Genomic DNA, 13,746 nt, shown 5'->3' with positions numbered 1-13,746 from the left:
GTGACTGCTTGGACAAACTCTAGTTGGATGGACAGTTTCTAGACAATGACCGTTCTCCTTGGTAGAGACAGAAAACCTTTACCCAAACCGTTCAAAACTGAAACTTTTAACAGAATAAAGTTCAAAATGTCCCTGCAGCCCTCTCCCTCGCCCTGACCTCTTCTGGGACCAGGCAGGCCAGAGCAGGTGAGGGAACAGGGAGCAGGCCCACCCATCTGCATCCCAGGTTTACAGCACGTGATGGATACCAAGTAACACTCTGCTTTATGCAAACACTTCCTAAGAATTCTGTATCAGATGAAAATAACCAATTTAAACAATGTTTCCACAATCAAAACAGGAAAGTTTTTTTTTTTTCAATGCTAATTAAATCAACAGGCCTAATAAAGAACTAATTCACATAGGAAAAATGTCCAAAATCTTAAACATCTTTGGAATTTAACTCATTTTTTCCCCTCTTTCATAAGCACACGAAGCATTGTGTGATACTGCCCAACTTGAGAAAACAGTATCTTCTTGAAGAATTTCAAAAAGGATGTTATAAACAGGCCCGGCTATAAATCCTACTGACACCCGTCCACATAAGCATGGGAAAGGGGCCGGCTGGAGGGCTGGCCAGCACCTCCAGCACCGTTGAGAACTCACCCCAAGACAGATCGAAATTCAGATTCCACCCGTCCTATTCTAACACACCCCCAACAAGGGGGGGATCTTTGCCTACAGAAAATGTAAACAGCATTCCTGCTTGCTGTCAGAGCTATAGACAGAACACCTGAGAGGGTCTCCGGGTCGGCTGTGCTCAGGTGACAGCTGTCAGCTGAAGCCAAAGGTCTCTTCACTTGGCCGCTAACTGCCGTGAATTTTCTGATCTACTTTCTCCAAAAACAGGGGTCAGACGGGTGGAAATAAGGTGAGCGTGAAAGCCATTTTATTTACAGACACGCTGCTTCACTACACAGCTGCTTTAAAATTCAAACTCAGGAGCAGTCGAAATCTCCAGTGCCAAATGAAACAAATATTTATAAATTGAATTTAGTCCTAAAAAGCCTACGCAGTCAGTCTTCATTTATTCAAGGCTCATTCTGGCTTTCAAGGAAATAAATACAGGAATGGACTTGATAATAGCTTAAACTAGCCGTGCAGACTAACCACTTACCAAAATAACCTTTCAAATTAGCTTAAGGAAGGTAGCATCTAAGTTGCATGTCCTGGATGGCCTTATTTTATAGGATAATGGCTTCATCCTCCCAGGCCCTCCACGTGTCACAGGAGGGCTATATGGGGTTCTCAGCCAGCCTCTAGGGAAAAACAGTCCCGAGGAGTGGATGACCTGGACACCACACTCCAAGCACTGCCGGCCTGGAGAGGCAGCCGGGAGCTGGCATTCACTTTAGAAGGCTAAGGAGAAAGGGAAAGAGAACTTGCCTCCAGGCCAGGGAAGCGACAAAACAGAACACACACTGCGAGTAATCCTAGCCAACACTTGGGTCTCCGGTTCCCTGCGCCTCCCACCCAGGGGCCACCTCCCAGCAGTAGGGAAAACGGCAGTTACAGGACACAGTGAACGTGCCACCTACCAGAGCTGCGGCCCCAGGAAGGTGAAGTCCAGGCAGGGGAGCCCAAACACTAGGCTCCAGTCTGCCGCTGGTAACCACTTGCGCTTGCTGGGGCAGCCACCACCCAGCCTGCCCCTTTCCTGACCTCGAGACTCACTCTGCTGGCGACTATGCGAGGAATCCATCTGGTAGCTGGACTTCATATTTCTGATCTGAGCTAATCTAATTAATTTATTTTGGTCTTTTTTTTTTTTTAATTTGATCAAGACCATTTGAATGCCCACTTTTCCCAAGTCACAGCTGCAACACTTAATTTTGTTCCTATCAAAGATATTCATATAAGCTTCCTTTCCGGAGGGCTGGCCCTTGTCTCCATTCACGGTCAAGTTTTCTGTGTCTACACTGGCACTGTCCAACGAAGCCACATAGGTGATTTTGAATTTTCTAGTACTCACATTTAAAAAGTAGCCCCCAAAAGAGTGAAATTAATTTTAATAATTTTTATTTATCCCAACATATGCAAAATATGATCACTTCAACATGTAACTGATATGAATGAGAGGGTTTATATTTTCAGTACTGAGTCCTTGAAACCCAATATGTACTTCACACATACAGTATATCTTAATTCCTACTAGAGCCACATTTCAAGTCAGAAAGGTACACGTGGGAGCAAAAGCTACCATATAAGATGGCACAAGTACAGATTATTAAAAATAAGAAACAGAAATACAAGTTATCAGTGTTATCAAATAATTCTCATCATTATCACTTCAGAAGTAAATTTTCAAGTTGTATTTACATTTGATTTGGCTTTAAGTAAATATCAAGTTAAATCTCAAATCGCGTTTATGTATTCGAAACAGATTTATTGAGTCCCTACTGTGATCCAGGCAACTCATCACAATTGCCAGAGATGTATCAGTGAATGAAAACAAAGTTCCAGGACTTCCTTGGTGGTCCAGTGGCTAAGACTCCGTTCCGTGCTCCCAGTGCTGGGGGCTAGGGTTCGATGCCTGGTCAGGAGAACTGGATACCACATGCCGCAACTAACAGTTTGCCCACTGCAACTAAAAGACCTTGCACACTGCAACTAAGACCTGAAGCTGTCAAATAATAATAATTTTTTTTTAAAGTTCCCTTTTGTCCTCTTGGAGGTTACATTCATCTGTAGTTTAAAAGTTTATTTAAAACTTTTTAAATAAAAATTAAGATTCATGGGTTATGGTATAAAATTTAGGATACCATTTTACAAAATATTTCTTGGTAATTCATGATGACAAGTGCTTTAACTGATAGTATTTACATTTTAGTACAGACACCTATAATGACACAATCACGTCCTTCTGCTCAGCACTCTACTTGCAAGTATTTCTGAGTTCAGAAGGCATCTGGAGGTGTGTTTGGGGTAAAGAGAGGCACAAGGAGACAGCCCTGCTGAGGGCGTCACGGACACCGGACCAGAGGCTCGCTGTGCAGCCAGCAATGAAAAGTTAGAGCTGGCCAGTGCTTTGCAGACCTCCTAATCCAAGCCCCTCTTCATTTTACAGATGAAGAACACTTCTATGGACTGAGAAGAGTAAACCTCTGATACAAAATATTTTAATGACAAACAGTTCCCAAAGACCAAAGAGAAATGCACAGATGAAATGTCAACTCGCCAGTGAGGGCAAAAGATTAAAGGTCTTAGACAGGGTCCTATTTATTCAGAGATTGGTCACTAAAATAACTGCTGAAACCACTAAACAGAAGAGAGTTTCCTCTCAAGAAAATTTTCACTTATACTCTCTGTTACGTTTAGGAAGCAAGCCCATTCTAGCACTGTATTGAGGCTATTGGTTAATATTTTGGGGAGTAAGTAGGATGCAAACTAGCAACTCCAAAAAGCAAGTAAACAGCACCCAGAAAAGAGGGGTGGGCAAAAGCAGGGAGTAAGACACACCAGAATGAAAGAAACAAGCTGTCTGAAAATACACATTAATATTTTGAAGGGAATCTCTGACTTTCCAAAGCTTACATAAACAACAATTTACTGCCATGCTCTGGTTCAAGGAGGATGGCGTCTGTGTCGTCAGGTGTTAATTTGGTGTCTCAGTGACCTGGAAAGCCAGACAGGAGAGAGGTGAACACAGAACACCTTTCATTTCCCCGGACAAAATACTCACTGCAGCTCAACCACTCTGTATCCGGCTGTGGCAGTCAAATGCCATCCGGGTGCCACCCACTTTTTCATAAAAATCCAACCCATGGGGCAAGTGTGAAGTCAGAGGCAGCTGCCCTGTAGAGGCCAGCGACCACCTTAGTGTAATGTGGCTTGATTCGCTTCCTTCTCTCTGCATTTCTCTCCCCCACCTCTCAGGAGCCTGAGGTTTGCGACATAACTTGATTGCTGTTCTCAGGACTCGGGGAAGCATGTGCCAGCATTTCCAAGGGAGTGTGGAGCAGCAGGAAAAAAGGCACCTCCCCACCCTCAGCACAGCCAGGGAGATACCTCAGACCACCAAGGCCACAGATCACACCAGAGGAGGGAAGGACCCCCGGCCAACAGCAGGGAGGCACAGAAGAGAAAAGGCTCCCAATGGCTGGGCTGCTCCTCACAGAGAATCCTTCCAGCTCCATCACCAGGTCTGTGGATGGTGATCCCTGCACCCCACTATGGGCCCCCAACAACCACCAGGGAAAGCAGGGGCCTGCCCAGGCCGCCACTTGATGTGGGAGGAGGCATTGAGCCCACACACAGAGACCCAGAGGGAGCGGCAGGAAGACCTCTAAGTGACCAGCATCAGCTCCCCGCCAGTCAGCTCCAGGTTTGCCTCCTGGCTGGACCAAAGGATACCGTTCCTGGAGCCCCCACCCCCGTGGCGAGACCACATTTTCTCCCTCATTCGTGTGTCCAGGCCATGACTGTGCTGAGCCACGCGGCAGCTACTGGCCACGTGTTGCTATTTAAATGAATAAAAACTAAAGAAAATTCTAAATTCAGCTACTCGGTTGCACAAGCTGCCTTTCAAGTGCTCAACAGGCCGGCGTGGCTGGTGGCTGCAGTGCACACGTGGAACGTTTATATCAGGGCAAAAAATTCTATGGGCGGCAATGCTACGGAGTTTTCTTCCTAGAGGTAATGTTCTTAGACGAAGACCATATTGAATAGTAGCAAATCTCTTTGATGAAAAAATATTTTCTACTGCTCAGAGATTAGTGTTCTTTCAAAGGTCCATACCTATCCCTTGTGATGAAATTCATAGTATTCTTTCCATATATCATAGTCTATGCTAACTCTTTTAACTATACAATTTACCCTTTCTGTAATATATACCAACATATATTTCTATTTCTTAATAACTCGGCTACACAAAATTCATACACTTAGGAATAATTAATTTCAAAGCCCTTTTCACTTATAGCTGTGCTTACATAAAGTATTTGCAAGCTTAATTTTAACAACCAAAAATCTAAGCCACTCCCTTTCTTTGTGTATTATGTATTGTGTATTATTTCATGAACTATTGGAAGAAAAAGATGCAGAAAGAATGACAAAGGATGTGAAGTCTATGTTAGTCCAAGAACCACATGAAAAATAAAACCAAAAACAGGAAATAAGAGCTGTGTTTATATCCATTTATATCACTAGGTAGCCTCCAACACTGCTGATAATAGCTGAAGAGACACATTTTTCGTTGTGTGGCTCAGCTCCCTCCACCCACCTCTTCCACCCCGCCAGATGATGGAAATCCACCCTCGATCCTTCCCAGCATTCATTCATTTAAAAAATATCTAATGAGGACCTACTTTGAATAAACATTTAATAGACACTGGGTAACAGAGTTGAGTGAGCAGACGTGGCCCCTGTTCCAGGTAGCCTGCTGTTCTAATAAAAGCCCCGTGGACACCCTGCCCATCCATCCCCATCCAGCCTGGGGATGCTCCTCTCAAACACCGGACAGTCTACTGCCTCCTCCGGTTCACTGTCTCTGATGTAATCAGGCATGGTGGTTTGGTGAAGGATAAAACCTTAAAGGCTGAGGGTTCTCTGGAGTCAGGTCTCAATACGCTCACATGCCTGACTGAAGGATCTTCGAGGCCACGCCATGAGTCCTCTCTCGCCCCGGTTAAAATCCTTAAAGCAGTTCCCCAGCTCCCGGGATGGAACCCAAAGGCTCCAGCAGATTGCATGGCACTCTGTGATCAGACCCCATTGGCCTCCCCATCCTCTGCTCCCCAGTTCCCTTCCCTTCGCCCCTGAAACCTTCACCAGCACCCAGGCCGGGTCCCTCAAAGCACTGCCAGTGCTGTGTTTTACTTTACTGGCCACCTCCTCACACCTGCCTCACCTCCACACCTGCCTCCTCACCCCCCGGCTGTGACCGCCTACCTGGGAAGTGTCCTGCCCTTCAGCCCTCCCTAGAACTCCCACCACACTGGGGCAGGAGCTACAAAAGCACCAAACACACCTTGCTCTGGTTTCTCTACCTGCCTCTCTCCCTGCAGACTGCAGCCTTGCCATTGAAGCAGGGTGCTGAGACATGTGGAATCCTGAGCCCACTCTGACCTCCTGCCCCAGGGTCTGCATGTTATTAAGTGATTCCTGCACTTGTGGAAGTTTGGTAAGTCCGGCTCACAGACCCTGAGTGCCTCTTGAGCTACAGCTGTGATTCTCCTCAATTAACATAAGAAGGAACCACAAACAGGTTGTTGTTGTTTAGTCACTAAGTCATGTCTGACTCTTTGGCTACCCCGTGGACTGTAGCCAGGCTCCTCTGTCCATGGGATTCTCCAGGCAAGAATATTGGACTGGGTTGCCACTTCCTTCTCCAGAGGATCTTCCAGACTGTGCTGATGGAATCTGCATCTCCTGCATTGGCAGGTGGATTCTTTACCACTGAGCCACCTGGGAAGCCCTCAACAACAGGTAACAGGTCTCAAAGAATTACCACGCAAGTAAAACAAAGACATGCCGTCTTACATTTAAGGGAAGCATGTCCTGGCATTCATGACACACCAAGAAGCAAGACTGACCTCACCCAAAGGACTAGGAACAACCCTTAGTGACAAGTCTTAATCTGTAAGGGTTTACAAACAGTGGACACCCAAAAGTGGTTTAATTTTCAAGATATATCCATCCACCTGGTTGACAATCATTTTTGCAAGACAAAGAAAAAGTGCAGTTAACATTAATATCTAATGCTATGTTACATAACACACTATTTCACAGGTTTCTTGCAGAAATACTTCAGTTATTTCTACATAACTTTGAGGAGTCTGGACATTCTGAGCTGCCTTTCAGATAAAGGTAGGTTTTTTTCTATGTAAGAGTCCTGGGGCTAATAAATTTTCTTTCAAGGCAAGTAATTAAATAGCACTCATCTCACAGTTTATACTAAGTGCCCGGTCTCAGCACTTTTTTTTTTCTTTTCTAAATTGGTCAAAAGATGCACAGTATCCTATACGTAAGCTGCCCACTAAAGCACAAGAATCAGTGTCCTTTAGAGAGCAACCTTTACTACCTGTGATTCAACATTGAAACATCACCCCCTGAAATTAATCCCTTCCAAGACTAAGGCCACTGAGAAGACAGCTGAGCTGCTTGTCTCGCTGCAGACACTAGAACACATTCAGCGTGATCTTCCCACATACAGCTCAGAGTGCCCCGAGACAGAGCAGTTCACATTCCAGTAACACTTCAGATAAGCAGCACTATATGCAGACAAGGGGTGAGGACAGTGCTCAAACACAGAGCTGCACACTCCATGTCCACACAGGCAGACATCCATGTGAAAGAAGTATGTCGATCCATCCCTTATCTTTTTAATGCTACCTTAATTGTATTGTAGATATAGGGGAAAACAAGAGAAGAGAAACCAGGTCCAGAAATAAGAAAATGGAAATTCTGTGTGTGATTTATTTGGGATGGGGAAAAGGTCAACTTCAGAAACGTACTTCAACCCATTTGGCAAGGATGTGCGTGGGGCAGACTAAGGGAAGAGTAACACAAATTTTATGAAATGTGGTGACCGCTTACTGTGTCTTGCTGAATATTGTAAAAGAACCTGGGATAGTTTAGACAAACAAAATCTGACTGGTGTATAAAGGTAATGATGCCATGTGCTTATTAAATTATTAACCCACTTTAAAAAAAAATGGCATTTGAAAATGTATCTCCCCACTCACTCTAGACCTATTTCAAGCTACTGACTTGGCACGCACAGGTGTGCACACACAGACACACACATCTGGGTGGGGCCAAGCCTACAAGGAGTGAGAAGAGGAGAGAAGGAAGCCAGGAAGGGGCTCCCGGGGACCACCTGATCCAGGGTTGCCCCAGTAAAGAGACCCTGAGTCACAGGAGGACGCCAAAGGCAACATGCTGAGCGGCTGGCTGAGAGGACAGTGCACGCCAACTGCTCTTGGAAGAATATTCGTGTATTCTTCCTGCAGTTGCCACTGATTAACTAACTGACCTGGCAATTCCCTGCATGCTTTTGCATTTTAAAAAGTTCTGGAAAGCTGTAAGGGGGATCCTGTTTCAGAGAGTTTAAAACTGTACCCCAGTTCAGCCTGGTTGAAAGGTAGGGAGACAGAGTGTGGTTAAACAACCTCCTCTGACACACACCTCCAACGTTCTTTTCCTTCAAGGAAAAGAAGGAAAAAAAAAAAAAAAAAACTTCAGCAATACCGCAGCTGAAAATAATTTTTCTATTTTCCTGCGAGAACAGAGCACATGTGATGAGCAGGGAGTCTTATCCATCAACCTGAGCTCAGAGCCAGGCCGGGCTTCCTGGTGGCTCAGAGGGTAAAGAATGCAGGAGACACAAGTTTGATCCCTGGGTTGGGAAGATCTCCTGGAGAAGGAAGTGGCAACGCACTCCAGTATTCTTGCCTGAGAAATCCCACAGACATGGAATCTCAAAGAGTCGGACATAACTGAGCAACTAAACAACACAGCCAGGCCAACTGTCACAGGACACTAAGGGCAGAGGTCTCAGGGTAGCCTGGAGGGCGCCCTAAGGTGCCAAATTGAAACGGAGCAGCGCCATATAGTCCTTGCCCCTCAACCATGTCCTCTGCGTGCCTTTCGCCTGTGAAAAACTTTAGTCAAAGAGGAAGTTTAATCAGAAAAATGAAAAATGTGGGAACAAAAAAAAAACTGTCTAAGGACTAAATAATAATAATATAGGCATCAAGCATAGTCAAGGACCTTTAGTTCTTTCTCAAGGGCTATAGATAATATTCTGAGCCATATCCTGTGAGTTGTCTTGTAGAAATTAAAGTACCAGAAGTTAACTACATGATGACCAGACTGTACCCAGGACACGAGCTGCCACAATTCCAAGAACTGACCCCCCCCCAAAAAAATGGAAACAAGTGCATCCCAGAACTGAAAATTAACTGAACCTAAAACAACCAAGATGATGCTAGTCACACAACTCACGGCCAATCGAAGATGGTTAGAGATGACTGTACTATTTCTGCATGGACCCCCCACCCCCACCCCATTATGTCTATAAAAGCTCTCATGCCCTGCTTGTCAGGGCAGGAGTAGGCCTTCGGACAATGTCCACCACCCTCCCCCCAGTTGACAGCATCTGAAATAAAGCAATCTTTCCTTTCCACCAACCTAGCCTGTTTATTGGCTTTTGAACCAGAGGCTCCCCCCATTCCCTGCTGTGCCCCGCCACACACACACACCTCCTTTTGGTAACAATATTACAAACAAAAGAGAAATACAAAGGAATTACATAAATTCAAATTTCCATCAGGGAAATGAACAATATTAAAGGGAAACAGAACTGTTAAGGTTGAGAAGGGCTTTGGAAGAGCATTACAGAGAGTATTTGGGGAAACTACACATTGTTTCAAAAAGGTAAATCTACAGACAGAAAAATGGGACCGAACAAACTTTACTTACTCCGTGACTACAGTATTAAATTACTCTTTTAACAGATTATATGTGATGAAGGAAATGGAATTAAGGCTGGAATATACAGCAAACAGTTTGTATTCATTATTTCATAATTATTCTGACTTACATAACAAAGTTGGAAACTTTTTTCCATAGGTACACTTATGAATACAGATTCTATCAACACAATGCTACCATAAAACTATTTGCCAATCAAAACCATTATCAAAAACTATTACAATAAAATAACTATTGTTTATGGAGAAGGAAATGGCAACCCACTCCATTATTCTTGCCTGGAGAATCACATGGATGGAGGAGACGCGGGCAATACCCCATGGGGTCACAAAGAGGCAGACACAACTGAGCAACTAACACACACAACTACTGTTTAAACTATCCACTGTGTACAGCTAAATAAAGCTAATACCTCTTCTAGCCAATTAAATGTCTTCACTCATATTTGCATATAATAAAAGATGAAAGTTTTATCCATAAACTCTGCATGTGTGTATCTCCCGCACTCAGAGCAAAGGCTCAGCCCTAACTTGACCCCTCTCCTCATTACCCTGAAACCTTCTGAGCCTTTTCCCCAGTGAGCTGTGTGCCACGGGGAAAACTCACTTTCTGAAATACTTTTCATATTATTCTTAGTAAATTAATTCACACCTTATATCTGTTTACAAAAAGATTACAATATGCTCATAGCACATTCCTTTTATGGTCTGACTGTACCACCAAACTCTTCAGTGTCATTGACAGCCACCTGTAAAGATCTGCCTCACATATTTCCCCCCCCCAGAAAATCAAAATCAATCAAAAGTACTAGCTTTAAGTACTTCTTACCTGAGCTTCCCTGGTGGCTCAATGGTCAAGATTATCTGCCTGCAATGCAGGAGACCCAGGTGGAATCCCTGGGTTGAGAAGATCCCCTGGGGAAAGGAATGGCTACCCACATCCAGCATTCTTGCCTGGAGAATCCCATGCACAGAGGAGCCTTGCAGGCCACAGTCCATGGGGTCGCAAAGAGTCAGACACCATTGAGTGACTACCTGAGTACTCTTTCACTTTCACACTTTCACTACCTCAGTGTGCAAGATCCCTCACAAGAGGACCTCATTCTAACTTGCAGGTAAACCATACATTTCAGTTTGAAAGGGGATCCTATTATATAGTTATACATTTCAAAACTGTGTCCACTTCGATCACAGATCGATAATAAGTTCACCCCAAACCAGCAAGCAGACTGTAATGGGCAAAGTAGGAAAATGAGCTACGACCAGGTGTGACGTTTGTTTCACATAATGAGGACAACTGAGATAATTTAAGGCTACCGATGACGCCTTATAACTGAATTTTGTAGATGGTTTAATCCAAGAATACAAAAACGACCAGACACCTACCCTGCTTTAAAAAGAGTCTACTGAAGCATCCACCTATCTGTACGGCTTTCATGAGCTTAACTCCTCGACATCAGTTGCTAATAAAATGATGATCCCGATGAGGAATCTGCGTGATTACGTTTCATGATGGTGTTCAGATCCATGGAGCCCACCCTGCACTGCTCAGGCTTCTGTCCCATGTCTAGGAGGCCTCCAAACACACCAAATTCTCTACTCATGCCTAGTTCTCAGAGATGGTTTGAAAATCTTCACAATTTTTCCTATAAAATAATTCTGAAGAATAAGAAAGGTTTTAAACTATGCTACCACCGAGAATTTAGTGTCTTTAAAGATCAGCGGCTATGACAAAAAAGACGGCAGATTTTCTAAAACAGCCTTCTAGATTCTGAATGTAAATCTGAGTGCCCCATTGAATTGAAAACTGCCTACATTGTACTTTGCAGACTGCACCGCACACCTAGAAAGAGCAGAAAATGTTCTGACAGACCACATACCTCTTGCTTCTACTTCAGAACTACCCTCACAAGCCCTCGGTGCTCTGGTCTGGTCACTTGTCAAGTGCTCTGCACATTCAGTTGCCAAGGATGCTTTGTCCTGGAACAGTGAGGACAAAGGGATTTTCTGACCACAGTAAAGGAGAAAATCTTCGCCGACAATAAACTGCTTAGATCATCAATATCCAGTTAATTTTTATGGGTTGCCTATCAATTTGGTAGTTAAGTTTTTAACCTACCAGAATCATTTATCTCTTTTTTTATATTTTACCTTTTTTTGTGAAATGAATTTAAATGCTGCTACTTTACCATTAGAAGAATTCTTTCTGCTTTTCCCTATTTTTCTCTGAATAAACAGTGTCCTGCTGAGCGCCTTCACTTTCACTTTTCACTTTCATGCATTGGAGAAGGAAATGGCAACCCACTCCAGTGTTTTTGCCTGGAGAATCCCAGGGACAGGGGAGCCTGGTGGGCTGCCGTCTATGGGGTCACAGAGAGTCGGAGACTACTGAAGCGACTTAGCAGCAGCAGCAGCTGAAAGGTTAACTCATGAATACAGACTGTATTTCAGTGTTTCTTTCATCATAAAACATCTAACTGTTGCCCTGTTGACTATAAATATGCCCAGCAATGCCCACAGAGGTGAGTGCCTCAAACAGGACTCTGCATTTTACATCTGTCATTTTACACCCCCAATGCCACACCAGGTGCCCCCAAAGTGTTTAAGGAATTAGCTCTTATGTGTAACATCCCAGTATATTCCTAACACCCCCTCCTCCCCACAAACTTTATAGGGAGAAGTCACCACGCAGCACTGCTTCCCAAGGTTCTGTTCACACAAGGGAGGCGAGAGGCTTGGGCTGGGGCAGGAAATGAGAGCACCTTCCGTCTCTCCACGGATGCTGTGCCATTTAAAAGGAGAACCACAAGCTGCTGACAACTGTCTAGCTTTACAACTCCCCGTTTGTGTAAGGACCTGCTGCAGCCTTCAGACTGACCCTCCCAGAGCAACGTGACCTGGTGTGTTTCCCATCAACAGAGCCCAGAGGACCCACAGTTTCTTCCCCCTGCTTTAGGTGCTACCTGTGTGCTGTGCGCCCAAGAAAGGAGTGCATTAACCGCTGCTGTAGTGCTTATCGTAGGTGAAACACCTTTTCTCCAAAAGTCCAAAGCTCTCCACACGCTGCCTTCTCACCCATTTTAAGTTCCATCGATATATGCTAACAATCCACTATCAAGTACCATTAAAACCTATAATGTTACCTGGCACCCCAAAACAAAATGTTTGAAAGAAATTATGATTATTTATTTCACCTGGCCTCTTTGGTCCGCAGCTTCTGTATAAGCAGTTCAGATGTAAATCTAGTATTTAAAAAGTAACCACGGGGACTTCCCTGGTGGTCCAGTGGCTAAGACTCTGTGCTCCCAGTGCAGGGGGCCTGGGTTTGATCCCTGGTCAGGGAATTAGAGCCCACATGCCTCAACTAAGAGTTTGCATGCCTCAAGGAAGACCCAGCACAGCCAAATAAATATTTTTTCTTTAAGTAACCCTGTGAACATGCTAAAAATAACTGGTACTGGATAAATCACTTTTCATAAAATTATTTTGCTGCATTATAATATTCCTGTGTGCTCATACAAATACTTTGGATTCTTGAGCCTGTTTTCAGTGAATTTCTTCCAACCCCTCCAAGACTATCAGCAATTGTGCTGCTGCTGGAGAGGTGTTTTGGTGGAGATGAGCAGGAAGATCAAATACCACTCAGCTGCCCCTCCTAATGGTCCCTGTATTTCCAGTATAGGAGCCAGAAGCCCCATGTACCTGTTTAAATTTAAACTAAAATTACATAAAATTTAAAATCCAGTCACCCCAGTCACATTCAACTGCTCAGCAACCACGTGGGGAGCTACATGGAACTGGGCACAACAAACACGGAGCTCGGGGGACTTGTCATCATGCCAGAAAAGTGACAGGAACTGAGACTGAGACCTAAAGGGCAAATGGGAGGGTGACAAGTGGAGGATCTGGCAAGAGGGAGGCAGAGAGGCCCAGAGGGTCCATGCCCGAGGCTCAGGGAAGAGAACACACACGGAGGTGTCTGCAAGTACCTCGATGTGGCTCAAGTGGAGGCCAGATTGTGAAGGGTCTTGTAATCATTCTGAGTTTGTGGAGAAGTCAGTCTAATGTTTTAAGCAATACTGTTTAGAAAGATGCACATTTTTTTTAATTGAAATATAATGTATAATACTGTTAGTTTCTGTTATGCAGCAGTGATTCAGTTATATAAATGTGTGTGTGTGTGTGTGCGCGCGCGCATGCACTACTCAGTCATGTCCTACTCTTTGAGACCCCATGGACTATAGTCCACCAGGCTCCTCTGTCCATGGGATTC

General features: G+C 44.4%; 1 protein-coding gene across 3 annotated transcripts in view; it reads right to left on the bottom strand.

The window, feature by feature from the left end:
- Positions 1–13,746, bottom strand: part of CHD7 (chromodomain helicase DNA binding protein 7) — a 190,338-nt gene that overhangs the window by 128,948 nt on the left and 47,644 nt on the right. The gene's annotated exons all lie outside the window — the stretch shown is intronic.

Source organism: Bos javanicus, chromosome 14, assembly GCF_032452875.1.
Source record: "Bos javanicus breed banteng chromosome 14, ARS-OSU_banteng_1.0, whole genome shotgun sequence".
In the NCBI taxonomy this organism is placed as follows: domain Eukaryota; kingdom Metazoa; phylum Chordata; class Mammalia; order Artiodactyla; family Bovidae; genus Bos; species Bos javanicus.
This window is presented reverse-complemented; position numbering and strand designations above follow the sequence as displayed.